Source organism: Mustela nivalis (genome assembly GCF_964662115.1).
Source record: "Mustela nivalis genome assembly, chromosome: 2".
NCBI classification, from domain to species: domain Eukaryota; kingdom Metazoa; phylum Chordata; class Mammalia; order Carnivora; family Mustelidae; genus Mustela; species Mustela nivalis.
Genome location: NC_139021.1, coordinates 105441880 through 105455375, shown reverse-complemented (window position 1 = coordinate 105455375; position 13496 = coordinate 105441880). Strand labels below are relative to the sequence as shown.

General features: G+C 39.8%; 1 pseudogene across 1 annotated transcript; it reads right to left on the bottom strand.

Annotated features, from left to right (window-relative positions):
• Positions 1-6959: 6959 nt before the first annotated feature.
• Positions 6960-8186, bottom strand: LOC309859765 (14-3-3 protein beta/alpha pseudogene; annotated as a pseudogene). The gene has a single exon. The product of its transcript is annotated as a 14-3-3 protein beta/alpha pseudogene (transcript).
• Positions 8187-13496: the final 5310 nt, after the last annotated feature.

The following is a 13496-nucleotide window of genomic DNA, read 5'->3' as shown; positions in this document are numbered from 1 at the left end:
GTCACATTTTTGTTGATACCTGATGTTGTTGAAGCTACTCTTAGCATCCAGAGTCTTGCCACTCAAGAAAAATAGCCACCAATCCACACAATTCCTTTCAGAAAACTCTTTTCCTAAGAAGTGTGATAATTGTATTTCTCACTGCCCATATTCTTTTATGTGTTCTATCCTATGCTTAGGAATTTAAAAAACACGTACATAAACAAAACAAAACAAACCACACATACACACCCACCCACCCACACACACACACACACACATATATATATAAAATATAAATATAAAAAACCCTCTGAGATAAAACTCTGCTTTAGCTAGTTACCTTGGATTAGACAATTCTGCTAATAGTTTGTTACATGACTATGTGGCAATCAAATAAGACAGTAAGATACCCGAGCTCTTCAAGCTGTGTTGGATCCCTACACTTCCCCAATTTAACCAGGATCCTCCATGCTGACAGGACAACCCATTCTGCTGGCATGAGCCTTGCCTCCCTCCTTGACTCATGGGTCCTAATGACAAAAGCCCCTTGAACTCGCAATCTGACTTGCCCTGTTGCTTCAAACAGCCCACCTGAATGAGAGTCAGGCATGTAAGATGCAATGTAACTAAACAATGAGATCTGTTAAATGTGGATTGGGAATATGAATATAAAGATATTTGAATGTGAAACTGAACAGAAGTTTACCTAGATAAAAAACTGATGACCTGGCTTTGGTCCACAATTCTTCTTATTGGAAGGAAGACAGCTGGTGATTTATGAAGTAATTTGATGTGCCATGCAACTTACAAATCATGTTCTATTTAATCTTCACATTAAAGTGTGAGGGAAGTGTTGCTCCATCTGTGAACCAGATGAAGACTTAGAGGATCGAGAAGTTGTAATAATTTATTGAGATTATATAATTTGTGAGATTCAGAATTACATTTTAAGATATACCTTATCATATCATTTCTATAATAGCAATTATTCTCCTAGAGTTCTTCAAACTTAGAGAAATACATAGAAATTCAGTTGAGATCATCTCACAGTAATTTATTGAGGACAGATGATAATACGGATCTTTGGGGAATTGAAAAGATTGTTAAGGGAAAGAAAATTGGTAAACTGCATTTTTTTCCCTGAAACTAAATGCTTTTCTTGCCCTCAGAGCTAGGCATAGGTTTAAAAAGCAAGTGTATTATTGTCTGTCTCTGCTTCTCAGAGAAGCATGAAAGGCTTCCAAAATTTAAGGCAAAATATCAGAAAACCTGATGTTATAAGATGTCTTGGCTCCAAAGTTTTGTTACTGCCATTTTGATGCAATTCATGTGTTGAACATGCTGCTTCCACATTTATGACAAGCATACAAAACTTTAATCAAAATTATCTCAAATTTGAGTCTCATTAAAATATTCACCTAATTAATACCATCTTCCTTGATTCTATAATTAAAACCTTTCCAATTTCTAAACTTTTTTTTACTAAATGTATTTTCAGTGGTTCCTATTCCTTAATTAATACTTCAGAAAAAAACTTGATTTACTGTTCAAAGTTTACTAAGTCTATCTTATGTCAATGTGTATTTTGTTTTGCACACAGTTGTTAACTAAATGCAACTATCCAAGATCTTAAACATTACAACTTTGTCAAAAATATTTTTGTTATCTGTCCATATTTTACCAAATAAAACTTCTTACCATGTCAAGTTTTACGTGCTATCAATATTTTGGGGGAGATTCTTTCTACCAAGTGTGTTTTTTGGCATTTTATTATTGCTATTTTCAATACTTCCAAGCTATATGATTCTTCAAAAATATTTTTACTTATAACTCTCAGTTTGGGGGTTTGTTGATTACTTCAATCATAATATTTACTAAGAAATGGTTAAAAGTTTTGGATGTAATTATCATCATGTTTTCATGATAGACATTTCAAAAGTTCAAAAAATGATTATCCTTTGGCTTAATAAGAGAAAAATCATTCCTGGATTCATGTGAGGAAAAAAAAAATCTTACAGCTTTAGTAATTACAAAATAAGAATGCTAATTTCAAGAAATATTACAAACACCATTATCATTTGGTCTATTGTGAAAGACTAATTATTCAGTTAAGTAAAATAATAGGTATTAATTTCACATAACCTTAGTAGAGATATAAATCCTATATATTATTTCTAAATCATGTATTTTTTATTATGGCCAAATATACATGACACATACCATTTTACCATTTACTATAACATCTGCCATTTTAATTATTTTTTTTAAAATAGACTCCACACCCAGCATAGAGCCCAACACAGGACTTGAACTCACAGTCCTGAGATCAAGACCTGAACTGAGCTCAAGAGTTGGACAATTAACCGACTGAGCCATCTAGGCATGCTGTTAACCATTTTTAATTGTACAATTTAGAAGCATTAACTTTTATAATGTTAATCACCATGACCCATTTCCAGAACTTTCTCTTCATTCAGGACACTCCACACCCATTAAGCAGCAACTCGCCATTTCCCCCTTCCCTCAGCCCGAGGTAACCTTTTTCCCGCTTTTTGTCTCTATGCACTTAGTTATTCTTGGTACATCCCATAAGCAGATTCATGTAATATTTGTTCTTTTGTGTTTGGCTCATTACACTTACCGTAATATCCATAATATTTTTGAGGGTCACATACAGAGCGTGTGTCCAGATTTTATTCTTTTTTTAAGACTGAATAATATTCCATTGTATGCAGACACCGTATCTATTCATGCATTCCTCTATTGATGGACACTTGTGTTGTTTTCAGCTCTTGGCTACCGTGAATAGTAATACTGCTGTGAATGTTGGTGTATGAGTACCTGTCTGAGTCATTGCTCTCCATTTGGGGAGGGGATGGTGAATACCTAGAATTGGAATTGCTAGATCCTATCATCCATCTTTTTGAGGAACTAACAATTTCACACAGCAGCTGTGCCGTTTGAAAGTGCACATGGACTTCTGGTCCTCCATGTCCTTACTGAAGCTTGTTGTCTTCAGCGTTTTTGAGAATAGCCACCCCACTGAGTGTGAAGTGGCATCACATTGGGTTTTGCCTTGCATTTCTCCAATAATGAGTAATTTGAGCCTTTTTCATGTGCTTTTTGGCTATTTGTGTATCTTCACTGGTGAAGGGTCTGTTCAAGTCCTTGCCCATTTTTTTTTTTAATTGGGGCTCTTCGTTTTTTTATTCTTGAGTTGTAATATTTGTATATTCTGGATATTAAGCTCTTATAAAATATATCATTTGAAAATATTTTCTCCCATTCTATGCTATTTTCCCCACTCTTGCTAATGTCTTTGATGCACAAAGTTTTTAAATTTGATGAGGTTGAATTAATTTTCTCTTCTTGCCCATGGCTTTGGTGTCCTTCTCCCTGAAGTACCAAATCCAAAGTCATGAAGACTTTTCCTTATGTTTTCCTTTATGACTTTTATAATGTTAGCCTTTACATTTAGGCCTCTGATACATTCCAAACTAATGTCTGTATATGGTATTAGGTCAGAACTCAAACTCATCCTTTACCATATAGGTATTCAGTTTTCCCAGGACCATTTCCTCAAAAGACTATTTTCTCCCCCATTGAATGGTTTTGGCACCTTGCTAAAAATAATTTTACAATACATGTATGAGTTTATTTCTGGGCTCTCTAGTCCATTCATTTGTATTTCCATCTTTATTCCAATACCATGTTGCTGTGATTACTGCAGGTGTAGAATATGTTTCAAAATCAGGAAATGGGTGCCCGCCAGTTTTGTCCCTCTTTTCCAGGATGTTTTGGCATTTCAGGTTTCCTTGATTTTCAGCAAAGTGAGCTTTGTATTTGCTCATGTATTTACCTTCACCAGAGATTTTTATATCTTCTTATGGGTTCTACTTGCTGTCTAATGTTGTTTTATTTCCATCTGAGGGATATACTATTTTTTTTAAAGATTTTATTTATTTATTTGACAGACAGAGATCACAAGCAGGCAGAGAGGCAAACAGAGAGAGAGGAGGAAGCAGGCTCCCTGCTGAGCAGAGAGCCCAACACGGGGCTCGATCCCAGGACCCTGGGATCATGACATGACCCGAAGGCATAGGCTTCAACCCACTGAGCCACCCAGGCACCCCGGATATACTATTTTTTGTGGTGAGGTCTGTGGTCAGGGATTTTATCAGATTTTGTTTATCTGAAAGTGTCTAATTTCTTTAATTGTTCCCTCAAAAATAAAGGACAATTTTGCTGGTTACAGAATTCTCAGTTGACAGCATTCTTCTTTCGGCTCTCTGAACATACCATCCCACAGCCTTCAGATCTCCAAGGTTTCTCATATGAAATTGCCTGGCAATCTTCCTGAGGATCCCTTGCATATGATCACTCATTTCTCTCTTGCAGCTTTCTCTCTTAGCCTTTGTTTTTTGATAACTTCATTAGTGTGTTTCAGTGTGACTATCTTCGGGTTTATTCAACATGGAGTTTGTTGAACTTCTTAGGCTTACATTATTTATGTCTTTAATCCAATTTGGAAAAATTTTTACATCATTTCTTCAAATGCTCTTTCTATCCCTTTATCTCTCTTGTCTTTTCCTAGGACTCCCATAATTCTTATGCTGGCTTGGTTGAGACTGTCCCACACAATATTGATTCTCTGTTTATTTTTCTGTTTTATTTTTCACCCTACTGAAAGCTTAAGGTGCTCTCAGATCCTTTCTAAGCATACATCTTTTCTGGGCATGGACATGGTTTTCTAATTTCTCCCCTTATATGTGGTTGCTTTTGAATATCCTAATTTCCAAAAAAGTCACAACCCAGCTTCTCTAGGCCTTAGATGGTTTATTCTATATCTCCACTTGTAATCTCTTGCTCCAGGCATCTGTGAGTATAGTTCTCCTAGATTTTACAAACAGTTCCCATTACTTTTCCTGCTTGTGTTCCAAGTTATGCAAGATGGGAATAAATGCCTTGCATCAGCCTTTTGGGTATAGCAGATGTATGAAATTACTTGGGAAAAAAGTCTGTTCCTCTAATTTAAGGGGAAAATTGGGAACCAGGTTGCTACCAGCTTAAGACAAAGACTATTACCAGGTCAGGCAAGGGATAGGGTTAGATGACTATTGCTTGGTTTCTACAAACTTTTACTGTTTTCAGAGCTCTTATGAATTGATTCATACAACTTCTGACGTGAGCGTGTGTGTGTGTGTGTGTGTGTGTGTGTGTGTGAGTCTTGGTGTGTATTATAGGTAGAAATCAGTCCTTGGGACTTTCTACTTTGCCATTTTGCTGATAACATTGCTATATTTTTTAAAACCTAAGAAATGTTTACAGATAAACAATCTCCTTGAATATTTTTTTCTGTTCCATTTTTTTTTAACTGATAAAATTTTTTATTTCACTTTTGAATTTTTACACTTTTCCTGACTATTCCGTGTTAAGGTGGAAACTAGAACTGTTTAAAAGACATACACAAATCTAGTACATCAATAACCGGGGACTTTTCTTTTCTTTTCTTTTTTTTTTTTTTTTTTTTTGCTATACTATTTTCACAACCACAGGAGTGCTTGCTAGGCAATATAACCGTCACAGAAGCAAACGTGAGGCAGAATACTGGTAAGGAAAAATGAAGCAAGAAAGAGCTACCAGATATACAGACAGGCTCGTTCCACATTCACTACTGCATTTTCAAGTGCCAAGTATTAACTGCACATTTTTGTTCAGCTAGAAAGGGGGGAGGGTTTATTTTTTGTTTTGTTTTTTTCTTTTTTCTTTTTTTTTTCCCTTTTTTGGGGTTTTAAATCAGTGCATGAATGTTTCTTTTCTCATTTCAGCAGATGGACAAACAGGCGGACACTACGGCTACATGGAATGTTCAAGGGAGAGGGGGTACTGTGAGACTGGTAGGCCTGGCTATTCTGGACTCTCCCCACTGTGGTGTTCATGCAACTTCCCTGCATTATAGGGTCTTGTTCAAACAGGTCTGTGAACTTGGCTGAAGGAGCACACTTGGGAGAGCTGGTGACAGGTACTAACAAGCATTATCAGGGCTGGCTGCAACACAGGGAGAAATCATGGGTATTTAAAAACACTTTTTTGACTCAGATCTCAGTCTGACTGAAGAGCAACGAGCGTGCTGAGAAATCAGAGGAAGCCAGAACTATGTGCTGGCTCTTCTCAACTTCCCTGAAGTGAGGCCTGCGGACCAAAGTGCTTGCCATCTTCGCTCATCCCCCTCCAGGCCCCCGCCCTGCCCCTAAAGGTGCTCAACAACAAACAGAAGACAGCAACAGAACTGAAAAGGAAAAAAAATGTAAAGAAGCAGGACAGACACTTCAAGAGGGAAAATAAAAACCAAGGTCAACAGTCAAAAAGGACAGTGGGAAAAATGTCTCGATTTCAAAATATAAAAGCCCCAAGCTATGAAGCACCCAAAGACTTGAATACTTCTTAAGTGAAAGGCAATTTCTACAGAACATGACTCTGAAAGGTATTACCCAGGAAACAGATAAGGCCATTCATAAGATACATGGCTTTTCTCTTCTTTAGGTCTTGGTTACAAGGAAAACAGATTCCACTAATGGAGCCCAAGTTGCAAATCAGTACGATGGCTGTGGGGAAGGGGTGTTAGTCATGGGGTCTAGGAGCACTGGGCCTTTTCACGGTGTCAAAACCCAATTATCTGCCACAAAGAGTTTCCATTTTAGGCTTCGAGTTTACGGAGAGGAAGACACTGTGGACATCTGCAGTCATGAACTTTTGAGTGGCAACAGCTCAAACTGGCCAAGTGTCTGTACTTCCCCCCCAAAACAGGCAGAACTACTGTGAGTTGCTGTCACAGGAAGGGGTCTCAGTCTGCGTCCCAGCGTCACAATATAATCTCTATAACTTTCTGTACAACTTTACAATGGAACTGTTATTTCCATGACTAATTTGATTATCAGTTTAAACTTTCCAAAAAGTTACACATAATTTAGGTCTAGTTTTTCTACCAGTAAGAGTTCTGCTAAGTTACAAAACCCCATAATCACAGTGTTCAGTTTAAAAAAAAAATCAGCACACAGTAATCCTGTCAATGTTAATCAAAATCAAAACTTCAGAATGCCGTGGCATTTATGTGACCAATCTGAGTATTAGATACACACACCAGCTGTTTATCCCATGGACCATTTTGCTAGGCTGAGGCTGTGAAAAATTGAAAGTCGCCGCAGGACTTTTTTTTTTTTTTTTTAATCGCACAAAGGGATATATGTGGAGGGTACAGAGTGACACTGAGCAGATCACGAAGCACAACAGACATTAGTTCTCTCCCTCCCCAGCATCTCCTTCATCTCCCTGGTTTTCCGACGTCCACAGAGTGAGATTGTCCCTAAGCAGCTGCATGATCAGGGTGCTATCTTTGTAAGACTCCTCATTCAGCGTATCCAACTCAGCAATTGCTTCATCGAATGCCGTTTTTGCCAGGCTGCAAGCCTTTTCAGGAGAGTTTAGAATCTCATAGTAGAAGACTGAGAAATTCAGTGCCAGGCCAAGTCGAATTGGGTGTGTAGGCTGCATTTCTTTCTTACTAATTTCAAACGCTTCCTGGTAAGCCTGCTGGGAGTTCGACACAGTGGTTTGTTTATTATCCCCAGATGCCACCTCAGGAAGATATCTAAAATAATCGCCTTTCATTTTCAAGTAGAACACCTTGCTTTCCGGTTGTGTAGCACTGGGAATAAGATATTTGTCCAACAGCTCCAGAACGTCATTGCAGATGTCCTGCAGCTCGGCCTCCATCTTCTCCCGGTACTCTTTGCCCATCTGCTGCTGCTTCTCATTCCTCTCTGTTTTCTGCTCAATGCTGGAGATGACGCGCCAGGAGGAGCGGCGGGCGCCCACCACGTTCTTGTAGGCGACAGAGAGCAGATTTCTCTCCTCGTTGGAGAGTTCGTGCCCCTCTTCCGTGACGGCCTTCATGGCTGCGGCCATGTCGTCATACCGCTCGGCCTGCTCGGCAAGTTTGGCCTTCTGTACCAGCTCACTTTTATCCATGGTCGTTCCCGGGGGAGGGCAACAGGAGGAAAAGATGCTTGTGAGCGAAGCTCCGAGCGCGGTGACCGCTTCCTTCCCAAGCCCACTCCTCAGGCGGCAGCGGCGGCGGCTGCACTGGCGGCGACGGCAGCAGCTACCCCGGCTCCGGAATCAGCGGCGGCGGTGGCGGCAACTCCACTTCCCTCTGTTCCATTTTTATTCCCTTCTATTTGGACTCTAACTGCACATATACCGGGAACTTTGGGTAAGTCCCACGTGTCTCTCCTGTTCTTTTCTATTCTTGGTTTTCTCTGTGTTATACTGTGGACATTTTCTATTGACCAGTTCAATAATCTTAGTCTATCCAATCCTTTCTTAAAACCATCCATCTTGTTCTTAATTTCACATACATATTTTTCAGTTATAAGCTATGGCTTTTGCTTATATATAATGTCTAAATCTCTGGTAAAAATTCTCATTCATTTTGTGTCCATCTTTCTCTTTTTTTCTTCAGCATATTAATCACAATTATTACAATGTCTGCTAAGGTTATTTTCTGGATTATCTGTCAGGCTTGCTTTTTAGAGTTTTATTATCTTGTTTATTTCTTGCTGGTTTTAGCCATACTGTATTACCTCCTTGCATGTCTTGTAATTTTTAACTGCATGCAACATATTTCAGACAAAAGAACCTTTGAGGGTCCAGATGGCATCTTCCACCACTTGTCCATCTCCCCCATTAGGCAAAAACAGTAAGTGGTTGGTAACATCCATCTAATCTCTAAATTTCAGCTTAGGTAAGTTTCAGTTTCCCTCTCCTTCATCTCTCCTTTTCAGGTGGGGCCCTCAATAGCTTCTAATTGAAATATTCATGGGTCTTCCAACAACATAGCCTTAAAGTGGATATTCTAGAATTTAAAAGTACAATATCTAAAATGAAAACACAGAAGATGAGTTTAAGAGACCCACTTTTGTCCTCTAAAGATTTTCAGCTCAGTCTTTATCAGCCAACAGCTTCGACATTTGACAAGTGGAATTCCATCTGATTTTAGATTAGATATAGACAGAGAAAGAACATCACTCCCATCCTTAAAATAAGAAAAAAGCTATAAAGCTGAAAGTTGACTAATTTCTATGAGACCATGAAAGAACCAAAGTCACAGCTACAGAGACAGGTGCCTGCAGGAAGAACAGCCCCAGAGCATTTGCTTCCCTGAGACAGAAGTGGCCAAATGTCATATAAATAAATAGAAATATCAAACAAGAAAAATTTTAACAAGTTGTTGAAGCATGGACTTTACTGGGAGTGTGAAGCCCCTGGAGACCACTGCTATAAAGGAGGAATTTCACCCTCTTACAGGTTTTTCTTCTAGGAACCCCGTCTAACAACCACAGGGAAGATGGGGAGAATGCTAAGAAAGAAAGGTAATGGCTGAGGGAGAAGCAGCCTTGGCCAGCACTCCACCCAGACCCATCCCCCCTTATTTTCCCTAAAACACAAAGGCCTTTAGCCTACAGAAGAAAGATCAATTAAATCATAGTCTGAGTCCTGGGAAAAGGAAATGGAGACCACCACTGAAAATCTACCTTCCCCCATATCTTTCAAAGTGGATAAGAGCCCCAACCTGCAGAAGGCACAGTGGCAAATCCACAGGCTGGGGGTGCAAAATGGAAACCCATTCAGTGTGAAGGAGGGAAAAAGGAAGCTCTATTTCAGGAAGAAGTGTAGGAACAATAGTGACATCCATATTCTTAAGACCAAGGTTCAATCTCTTTAAAAAGAAAAAAAAATCCTTAAAAAAATGGGATTACCTGAAGCTGAGATTTAATTAGAAAATCAGGGAATTTCACCAACCAAATTTCATCCCCAGCAGCACACTAACTAGCCAAGAGTAAAAATATCAATGGATATAGCAGAAAGCACAAGAGTATTGGTCTTTCCGGAAGTTCAAATTAAAAACACGATGAGATGCCACAATCAGCACTGCTAAAACAAAAACAATAAATGTCTGACATGAACCTTTATAATTGCCATTCAAGCTGACAAAGAATGTAAACAGCCAAGATGTCCTTGAGCAAATGAAAGGATAAACACGCTGGACACCTTGTGTACTGGGCTGCGACTCAGAAAAAAAGACACGGTGAGCTGCTGAGTCACAAAACAACATGGCTGGGGGACTTTGGGGAATGCCTGCTTCCTAAGGATTGTGAGGTTTGTGCACATTTTACTGCCTTTCAGGAGATTTGGGGAATATGCCTTTTACTGTCTGGTGTAGAAATCAGCAAACACTTTCTGGGGTCCCCTATTCTCTCCAATTTATGATTTCAGCTCATGTGACTACTAAAATTTTTGTTAGTTTTATTTTCTTTCTGCATCCCAGCCTTTGCTGACAACAGGGGAAATAACAACTACTTGTTATTCGTTCTTTCCCGAAGTCTGCCGTCCTTGAAGTTTTAGCTCATTCAGTACTGCTGTTTCTACCTGCATCTCATGCCTTCAGACACCTAACTTTTCATGGTTTATTCTACTTTTCCTAGTTGTGATTAGTGAAGGTCTGCCATGAGTAACTCTCTCATCCAGGAACATACATTTTTTTTTTAATTTCTTTTCACGTAACAGTATTCATTGTTTTTGCACCACACCCAGTGCTCCATGCAATCCGTGCCCTCTATAATACCCACCACCTGGTTCCCCTTCAAAACCCTCAGATTGCTTTTCAGAGTTCATAGTCTCTCATGATTCACCTCCCCTTCCAATTTCCCTTAACTCCCTTCTCCTCTCCATCTCCCCTTGTCTTTCATGTTATTTGTTATGCTCCACAAATAAGTGAAACCATATGATAATTGACTCTCTTTGCTTGACTTAATTTACTCAGCATAATCTCTTCCAGTCCCATCCATGTTGCTACAAAAATTGGGTATTCGTCTTTTCTGATGGAGGCATAATACTCCATACTGTATATGAACCACATCTTCCTTATCCATTCATCCGTTAAAGGGCATCTTGGTTCTTTCCATAGTTTGGCAACCGTGGCCATTACTGCTATAAACATTGGGGTACAGATGGCCTTTTTTTTCACTACATCTGTATCTTTGGGGTAAATACCCAGGAGTGCAATGGCAGGGTCATACGAAAGCTCTATTTTTAATTTCTTGAGGAATCTCCACACTGTTCTCCAAAGAGGCTGCACCAACTTGCATTCCCACCAACAGTGGAAGAGGGTTCCCCTTTCTCCACATTCCCTCCAACACATGTTGTTTCCTGTCTTGCTAATTTTGGCCATTCTAACTGGTATAAGGTGCTATCTCAATGTGGTTTTAATTTGAATCTCCCTGAGGGCTAGTGATGATGAACATTTTTTCATGTGTCTGATAGCCATTTGTATGTCTTCATTGGAGAAGTGTCTGTTCATATCTTCTGCCCATTATTTGATATGATTGTCTGTTTTGTGTGTGTTGAGTTTGAGGAGTTCTTTATAGATCCTGGACATCAACCTTTTGTCTGTACTGTAATTTGCAAATATCTTCTCCCATTCCATGGGTTGCCTTTTTGTTTTGTTGACTATTTCCTTTGCTGCACAGAAGCTTTTGATCTTGATGAAGTCCCAAAAGTTCATCTTCAATCCTAATTATTTTCAAGAAAAGCTAAATTTCAAATCAAAACACAATCTGTATTTTGATTACAATATTAAGTACGATTATTTATTGGATGCTTTCTTCAGAAACTCACTTGATACGGTACTGTTCAGAGGACCCAATTAATGGAGATTATAGTTGGTGGAAAAAGTGATTAACAGCCATTTATTAGTGAATTTTGAAAATAGCATGGAGAGTTCTCTGAACTAGTTAAAGAATCCAAAATTGGGGAGCAGCAGTGTAACTCAGTCGGTTGTGTCTGACCCTTAATCTCAGCTCAGGTCTTGACTTCAGGGTGGTGAGTTCAAACCCCCTCTTGGGCTCCACTGGGTGTGGAGTCTGCTTAAAAAGAAAAAAAAAAAGAATTAAAATTGGACTATCTGAGTCAGGAAAAAAAAAAGAGGATATTAAAAATGTAATATGAGTGGCTCACATCTCAAATTATTTCTATTAAAGTCTAGCAAAAATAAGCCAAAAACAGTTTATCTACTTAATGTATCATAGACATCGCTTAACAAACAAATGCTTGGTGAAAAGCCAATATAAAGGGGTGCCTAGGTGGCTCAGTGGGTTAAAGCCTCTGCCTTCAGTTCAGGTCATGATCTCAGGGTCCTGGGATGGAGCCCCCCATCTAGCTTTCTACTGGGTAGGGAGACTTCTTCCCCCTCTCTCTCTGCCTGCCTCTCTGCCTACTTGTGATCTCTGTCTGTCAAATAAATAAATAAAATCTTATAAAAAAAGGAGAAAAGCAAATATAAATAATGAGAAGGGGATCAATAATGCCAATATCTTCTCTATACTCACATATTTTTCATGCTATGAAGTACAGAAAAAATGTCCTTGATTTACTATAAGAAAGATGTTAAAACCTTGAGCAAAGGGGTGCACTACGTCTCTCCTGCTCCTCACTTGAGTCTGCGGCAGGTGCGAGGCCGCCCATGCACCGGGACCGTCTGGCTGCAACGGCTGGAACAGCTCACGGACCGTAGGCTCGAGGGAGCTGAGTCGTCTTCGCTGCAGCAAGCATGCAGGAGGTGGGCTGCATCTCCATGGAGCAGTCGGTATGGACTAATTCCCTTACCCTCTGTGGTCTGGCGTGACACCAGCACTCCCGCTGTCGCTGTTCCTGGACCAGAACCACCTGCGGTCCTGGCCTCTGCCCGGGGCGGGTTGACGGGGCAGTCCCACCCCTGGCAGTCTCTCCACACCCACAAGTAAGACATACTCAGGTCAGGACGGGAATGTTGACTTGGGAAAACCTACCAAGTGGGATCTGGAATCCAAAGAGGGGGTCCAAGTTTCAGTCCTGCAAATGCCCAACACTGGTACCTTGGCCATGGTGGAGTCTGGGACCTGTAAACTGTTATATGGCAAACACTGAAACGTGAGCCCCATTTAGTCCCAGGTGGGGACCTGGTCCCTTCCGTCTGATTTGGCTTTTTGCTAAAAGATCAAGAACTCTGAAGTAATATGGATTTTCCCCATCTATAATTTTTAAAACCTTGTTTCTGATTCTAAAAGTTCTTCATGGTTATAGGAAAATATTTGGGAAATACAAAATGATTTAGGCAGAAACATATGCCCTTCAAAACCCCAACTCTGGTAAATGAGGAGTTAAAGTCTTGGTACTTTTACTTCAAAAGTGCTTCAAGTTCATTTCCTTACCATTTTAGCACAGCTTTCTATATTGGACATACTTGTAATTAACACCACCAAAGTCTGAATGTGACAGCATTGAGAAGTGGGAATGGGGATTCAACTCCATTCAGGCAAGCTTCTGTGGTAGCTGAAGGAACTAAGGGGGTGCCTAGGGGACCATCTGCCCCCACCCTCACTTGCCTGAGCATCTGGGTCAGGGACAGGCTCTTGGAG